The sequence below is a fragment of the Ciconia boyciana genome, chromosome 1 (assembly GCF_034638445.1).
Source record: "Ciconia boyciana chromosome 1, ASM3463844v1, whole genome shotgun sequence".
Taxonomy (NCBI): domain Eukaryota; kingdom Metazoa; phylum Chordata; class Aves; order Ciconiiformes; family Ciconiidae; genus Ciconia; species Ciconia boyciana.
This window is the reverse complement of record NC_132934.1, coordinates 151,607,331-151,615,799: the sequence shown is the minus strand read 5'-3', so window position 1 is coordinate 151,615,799 and position 8,469 is coordinate 151,607,331.

Here is an 8,469-nt window from a genome sequence, read left to right as displayed (position 1 = left end):
GGAGTGCTGAGGCTGCGACGGGGGGCTCGTGGATTAAAAAGAGGAAAATCCCTTTATAAAGGAGGAGGGTTGAGTGGGGTGAGAGGACCGTGTCCGTCAGAGCTGGGGGGAGGAAGGGGGAAAGACGTCAGAGTGCTGGGGGACGTTGGGGGGAAGTAAGGATGACTCAAGGGAGAGTGATTGTCGTGTCACGGCCGGGAAGGGGGGCTAGGAAGTAAAATTGGGGTGAGAAAACAAAAGGGAATGGGGGGGAGAAAGGAAGGAACAGGATCGTGCCAAACCAACAGGGAAGAGAAAGGAAGGAAAGAAAGGGCTGATCAAAAGAGACACACTGAAAGGAGGGCTGGAGGAAGGGGAGACAGCCGAGGCAGGGAGGGGGAAGGTGAGCTCTGTGCTCTCATTCCCCTCCCTGGCACCCTTCCCGCACCGCCCTTGGGCCTAACGCTGGGCAAGCACCAAGCCAAGGCATGGCTGTGTGGGGCTGGTCAGGACCATCTTTCCCCACAGCTCGCTTCCAAACTTGACTGAATGTGCAGCCGCGTTTCCCAGCTGCAGGGCAGCTAGTTCTTGGGGATCTCCCTTTTTGCTGTGCCTCTTACAAACCTCACCTGCAGAGCTATGGTAGTATCATCTTTCCCGGGAAAGGACTCTTGCTCTCTTGTCTCCAGATGATGCTGGACAGTGAGCCTCTAAGTGCTGAGAATAAGGGTACGTGTGCAAAGAGGACCCACACGTGCCCTTGCCCCAGTTTTTACAAAGGGGAGGTCATGCTGAGCTGTAGTAGTCACTGTCAGCTCTTGAGAGACAGGTAACATGGGCCATTGGCTCATGCAGGATAGAAAAGTAGAAATAAAAAGCCCTCAGGAGTACAGGACTGAGATTGGTAAAAGAACTAATTTAAAGCAGAAAATATAAAATCATCCTAGACTCAAGAGGAAAATTGTGATGTGGGAAGATGTAAAAACAGAGAAGAGGAAGGTGGCAAATCAGCAGCACTCAGCCCACTGCAAGGAACGACCCAAGGGCTGGCACTTTCCTGCCTGTTTGCCAGCTGCCTGGCCAGCAGAGCGGCTTCGGCTGCCTGCTCGTGTACTGCTGAGCGTATCACGCTAGGTAGCATGTTAGCCCCGGCCATTTATTATGTATATTATGTGCAGTAAATTATGATTGCATACTCATAAGCTGTGTGCATAATACTGCTTTCAAGTCCCTGGGCTTGGTTGACGAAGCCCAAATAAAGGTGGCCAAAGAATTAAAGGTTAGAAATGTTACTATTTTTGTCAGCCAATCTCATGGGTTGTTGAGTGACGCTAGCGATGCAACCTTTGCTTTGGGAGTCTGCAGTAAAAACCTCAGCCCAGTAAAAGGCAAGAGAGACACATTTTAGGCACAAGGGAGCATCAAGGCACCTTCTAAACAGAAATCCTGTCAGAAGTAAACACAATATAAATAAGAAGTAGAAGTCAGAGACCTTGGAAACAATGTTGAGAGTGTCTCAATTAAGAATAAATAAACCAGTTCCAGCAATTAAAATGTGATAGAAAATGCTTGGATGCTAAAATGGACGTTAAATTAAATTCACAGAAAGTTTTAATTACATTTTAGTCTTGTTTTCTCCAGCTTAATACAGAGATAGAAGTCATGACAACACAAAGTATGGAAAATTATCGGAAAAAGTGTTAGCCAAAGTATGCCTTAGGCAAATTCAAAAAAATGCTAACCAATGGGGAAAAAAAAAAAAAAAGCGTTCTTAGATTAAATCCCAACTGCTGTCTTCACTGAAGACTATAACAAATTCCTGTTGTCCTTAGTGGGCCTAATTAACACTTGTTTTTCATGTCTATAAATTAATTAATTCTAAATTAATTATATTTTAATGAAATTCATTACAATGAATCCCAAAAATGTATTAATTTTTATTTGTTTAGCCTCTTTTGTCAATTTTTATCTCCTTGATAATCAGGAATGGTTTGCCACCTTCCACGCAATGAATTGACTGCACTGGCCACGTTTTACCTTACATGTGTATCTACTCCTGTAGTTACTTAACTACAAATAAGTTAAATCATACATTCTTTCATGCGGTGTTCATTTAAGCTATAGGCCCCTTGAGCTGATATGGCTTTAGGATTTGAAGCTGCCTTCACCTGGATGCAGCTTGGAAAGACCGAGACAATAGTTTTGGTGAGGTGTGAACATTAATTTAATAATTTACTGTCCCTTCTTTGCTCATCCACTGTTACTATTTCAGGTAGTTTTCTCGTGCTTTGTTTTGGGAAAGGACCCTGCTACGCTGGATCCCTGTGTGCATTCTGCCAGCTGCACCCCAACAGCATCCATCAACCACAGCCATACAGAAAGCTCATTTCTCGTGATATCTGAGGGTGTGCACAAATGAGTACCAGTAAATTTTATGGCTCTTGGGAAAAGATGCACTATGGTGCGACAGATACTAACTGCAACTGCAAGGCAGATTCCATACTAGACCCAACCACATTTCCAAAGAGAATTACTTCTGCTATCCAAATGCTTAGAACTGAGATCATATTTTCCAGGAAAGAGGCAGTCCATTGGCAGTTTGTGGCTTCTAAAACAACTATTTTCATTTGAACATAATTTTCTTTTTTTTAAAGAACATAGCTTGAAAACATGCTGTTCAGAAAAGAAATCTTAAAACTTAGTTTTCATATTTAAGAAAGTTGGCTCAGAAGCCTTCATTTACTCACCTTGAATCATGTTCAAGTTTTTCTATCCTTGGTGGTGGTTCATGGCCGCCCATCACCATGGGCTGCGTCTGCCCCTTGTAGGAGTCTTGCTCTGAACAGTGAGAGTAGTAGACTTGATAACCCCATAGTAGGACAGTCCAAAGTTGACAGGTAGGGTGGGTTGACAGAAGATCCCTTACTGCTCTTTCATTTTAGGTTAAGTTAGCTGAATCAGTATGAAGCACTAAAGAGTAATCTGATGAATACTGGTACCTTGGTAAATAAAGTTTTGCAAGTAATCCTGCATCCTCACTCCTGCCTGCTGCAAGCTTCCAAGGGCTCATCCTGCACTGGGCTATCCAGCTCTCAATTTTACCTTATAGGCTTTATGAGACACTGATGAAGGGCCAGGTTTTACTTTAATTAGCCACAGTGCAAACCTGGAACAATTCAAACTAAGTTACTGAATGTACTTGAGATTTACTCCGCTAACAGAAACTGGCCTCAAGTCTTTTTTTTTTTGGTGGCCATTTTTCAAATACTAAGATGAATGTTTCTTTCAGTGACATTCAAATCCTTTGAATATTTTTGTGGAGAGTTTGTGCAGAGGCAGGATACCTATCAAGGAGCAGAAGGCTAAAGGTACAGATTGTTTCAGAACACAGTTTTTCATCCCAAATTAGATGGCTTAACTTGAGCTTTTACTTTTCAAGCCAGTCCTTGCTACCCAGCTGTATCTGGTACTCCTTCCTCCTTCACTTCTTTACACAGCTATTGAGGAATGTTTTGTGGAAACAATGGTAACTTCCATGCTTTCATGTACAATACCTGCCATTTTTAAAGCAAAGATGTTGTAATATTTCCAAAGATTTCTTGAGCCTACATATAGTTATTTGAACTCCCTCTTGGTAACAGTGAAGATTTTTGTGTTTTGAACCTATGTCTGTCACTGAGACTTTGCTTAGAAAAAGGTCTCCCTGGATACAACTCATGGAGCTGATCAAAATAAAAACATTTGTTTAGGGCCAGTCAGGCTAAACTGCCACCCACCTTCTTTTTCTTAATGCTTCCTGCTAGTTGGTCTTCCAGAGGAGTCTGAACAATAGGAAATGTGAGGGACAGAAACTGAAGTCTAACCCCAGTGAACATCTATGTTAAGAACTGTAATTTACAGTATTTGAGAAGCCACAGGTTTAAGTCATTATGTAAAACCTCTAAGGAATAAATATCTATCTGGCTAAATATACCTTTGAGGTAAAGTTCTATTTTCTGATAGATTTCTATGTTTAAAATTTGCATGGTGTAATTATGCATTTTATAAGATTGGATTACAGAGTTACTTAAAAAACCACTAGCTTCCTTGAAAAGGAAGGGTTTTGATGAGCGTTCCCTTAGTAAGAAAGCTTTTACTACAGCTTAGTTTAAGGCCTGTAATAAAAGCTTTCCTGAGACAGATGCTACAGAAAGGTTTATGGTAGAATTATTCTAAAAAAGGGCCTCTCAATCAGTTTGTGGTTTTGGGGATAGTATCCATCTTAGATTCCCTCTGCAGTTTCTTTATTAACCATGGAGTCCCCAAAGAAATTATCCATTTGCTCAACAGCTCAGAAAAACCACCTGGATGAGAACTCTTTTGGAAGATATATTTGAAAGGTATTAACAGTCCCCGGTTACCTTGCAGGAAGATACAGATACAGCTGCAGTTTTGAGCTCTCAGGATTCCAGACAGTGTAGATCACTGATGTGACTCTTTTGATAGTAAACTGGATAAAATGTCAGAGAAACAGCTTTTTTCCTACTGTGGCAAATACCACACGTGACATATTGTTTAATACTGTGTGGCATAGTTTCTGTCAGTCTATAGTATAAAAAATAAACCACTAAAGAATGATAAGACTGTAAAGTTTAGTACTTAAAAACATAAGAAAAGCAGAATTAAAACCGTATGTGAAATCTTAGTACAGTCCTCTTGTCCACATACCTTTTATGATAGTCTTTAACTGCATGATCATATACTACTTTTTCCCTGAAATGCCTGTCTCTTTCAGTAAGAGTAAATCTTCACTATTTCTATTTATTTTCCTCATTAATCACGTGGCCTTACACATTGCACTTTGTTCAAAGTTTGCAATGAAAACAAAACTGGTGATTTTCTCCACGTGTTCCTGCAGTGCAGAGTTTTAGTGCTTCACAAATACGGGTAATTTTATCTGTAGAACACACTAAGAGAATGGGTAGCATTTTTGTACAGATTTATATATTTAAAATATAGCTCCAGTCAATTTCTGTTGCTGCTTTATTCAATGTTTATGTGAATCTCAGAAGCAACTAAGATTGTTTTTGCTGAAATGCTGAAGAAAAGAAAATCAATATTCAATCTAAGTCAGACATCTGGCGTGAAAAATTTCAGCTGGTAGCCTGATGCCTGGCAAAGTTGTATGCAATTAAAAGTAAGGCTTTTATTGTGAGAAGTTTCAGGCAACCTGAACTGAACTAGCTTTTCAACACCTGTTGTAAGAAAGCTGTCATAAAAAATTTGAAATTAAGGGATTGAAAGAGAAAATAGGATGTTTCATTTTTTTCATTCTCTTACACCAGCTGTATTGCATTATTCCTGTTTTACATGGGTGTAAATAAGAGTGAATCAGATCAAGGATATACACTGCCTTATGGTGAACTGTTGTATCTGAACTATACTGAGCATATGATTAAAATGAAACAAGCAAGGAAGTTGTGCATTATTATCATTATTTAATATTGATATTGCCAGTTATTCCCAGAAGTCAGTCACATCAAAGCTCCATTGCAATAAGTGCTATATAAATGTATTGTAAAATGAAGACCCTGATGCAGAAACTACATATTTTCCTTTAGGCTTTTCTGCATTGTTGATCAGCATCACTGAACAACATGAGGATTAAGCAAAATAAAATAACTGTAACAAAATAAAACTATAATGCAAATTAGTGATTCTTAATACAGGACGTAAGACAAAATAGCTATTTGTCAAGCTACTTGGAAGTAATGCTTGTCATCTCCTTTTGATTTTTGAAAAAGAAGGCAAGTTAAGGACCAGCAAAGGGGATAGATAAACAAACCAAGGATCCACCTTTCTTTGGCATGCCTTGAGCTAAACAAGATCAAGCTGATGGAAATGCCTACTGGATTTCTGGGGAAATCTATCTCTGAGCAATAAATCTGTCTGAATGGAGACCCACCATTTATCAAGCTTACAGCAAAAGGCCTTTGAACTGGTGGACAGTTGGCATAGGAACACCCTCAGCTAGGCTAGCATTTCTGCCATTTATAATTTGCATTGTATGATGACTTACAGTGTGTCAGTGACCAATGACATACCCAAGAAGGCAAGGAGCATGCCTACGTGGGCATTATGATGTTGAAACCACATTAGTACCTCAGATCCACATGGGAAACAGAAATCCAAATAAAACTAAAACTGAAAAAAGGAGCATGGTAAATGGAGGGTGCCAGAGCTCTACCCCAGTGAACAAAGCCACAGAGTCATGTGTGAACTGATGGAGAAGTGGGCCACAGATCTCTGCAAACCTTGATGACAATCAAGTGCCGTATCACAGCAAAGAGAGAGCCTGGAGCAAAGAGAGAGCTAAAGAGGGAGAGCAGTTTCTGAAACACTTTTGGAGCTATTACTGACTATATGAATATTCTTAACCCATGCTGAAGATGGCTTGTAGTCCTGAATTTGGCTTTGAACTGAAAGGGATGCAAGAAAAAGAAATATTATTTCAGATGCAAACACTAGCAGATGAGTTTAAGCCACCTTCAGCCACCTTTGTTTAAACTCTGCTAGTTTGTCCTGCAGTGCCAGTCATGAGGGCTTTACGTTAATCTGTCTGAAATCAAATTTTCTGTTCCTGTCTTGGAAAAAAAAGTAGGAATTGAGAAAGGATTTCAAGAACATTAAGTTTTGATATTTCAGTTTAGGAAGGAGTTGTGGGTTTTTTTGGTGATAGCATGGAGGACATCTTTACAAACGCAGTTTTAGGAGAATTTAGAAAAAAGTGCTTCTGTACCTTTACTGTAAAAAACAACAACCCAGCTTCATGTAGTTTCAATCTTTGCTCTTATAGGACTTCAGTCTTTAGAGGAAACCTGTGAAAAGCTTTGGTAAAGCCTCTGATGACTGGTTCTTTCTCATTATGAAATTCACATGGGCAATATTCCTTTTATAGATCCATGGATATCACCTTCTACTAAGAAATCAGAAAGCAAACAATTAAAACCAAAAAATATAATAAAGATGTTAAGCACTAAATGAAACCAAACAGAAATTGTATTTTGTTAACTATGATCTGAAGATACTGTATGAACTTCACTTTAAATGCTACTATTATTAATATGTGGTGCTCATGTTCCTGCTATAGACATGTTTAAATAAACCTTCTGATAATTTTCAGTGCATAATGTTGACCAAGTAGGAACTGGCAAAATAATTTGAAGAAAATCTCATTGAGATTTAACCATGGGAATTTCCTTGGAAACATCTAGGGAGGGCAATGTGAAAAACTGGCCTTCCAGGCATCACTACCAGTAACTGATCCTAAACAGTATAAAATCATTTTCTCTATGGCACTGGGTAGACTGATATATCAAAACCTGGTGCTGTTTGGACTCAATTTCTCTTCACTCATGTCCATACATTTTGGCTAAAGAATCAATGATTTCTTGAGGGAAAACTTGAAAATATTGATTGGATTCTGTGAGGATTTTAGGATTAGATAAATCAACCCTTTTTTTTTTAACAGCAGTAGCTTTTGAGTAGTATAGCTGAAATATCCACACAGCATAAGTCAGATGACCCTATCTGGGCAATGATTTCATCTGTTGCTATGTGCATGGTCTGTAATAATGAAAAAGTTGAAACTAGTGTCAGCCAATTTCAAAATATTGAGAGAGAAAAAACATGTATCAGCTTTAAATTAGTTTTTAATGGAACCCTTGCCAGAACAATTTACGGATCTCCTGTATAATAGTTACAGAAATCTAATTAAAGTCTACACCTGCTTAGCTTGTTGCGAAAGTCACATAAAATGTGATTTAAGCTAGCATGTTTTGTTTCACAATGAAAGTGAGGCAATGAAAGTGAGGCATATGTAGATGGTCAGTCATTGACAGGCAGCAATCCATTAAATCATGATATCTCCGTGCTTGTTCACACTTCTAAAGCTTTCAGACTAAACATGAGACCTGTCTTCTGCAGAGCTTTGAAATTTATTCTGTCTTTAAAGTTACCCAGTATCTCTTCAAACATCCATATTGGTTCACTTGCTCCACCACTCCATTCCTTCAGGAAAATTAAAGTATGTACTTATTTACTGATGTCTTAAAAAGCACACACCAGACAACGTGCATGAGTGAACAGAGGAGAACCAAAATGGTAATCCTTACTGTAAAAAGTAAGGATTATACCAAATAGTACTTACACAAAAAAAAAGGTGTCAGCTTCTCAGTGGCCAATGAGCTGCCTACAGCATCAGGGCACAATTCAGAGCTGTTTTCTGAATTCTTTGATCTAATTTATAAGTGATCTATGAGAAATGTTATTTTGTCTTTTCAAATTAAATAATCTGTCTAATTAAAGATGGAAAATGTATTATTTCACTACTGTTAAGCCAGAGAATTTAAAATAGTATTTGCAGCCAAAATGAAAACAAAAAGTAAAATTATTCTGATTTTATCCCCTTTGGATTAATTCTTCTCATCAACTGCAACTCATAGGAGATGA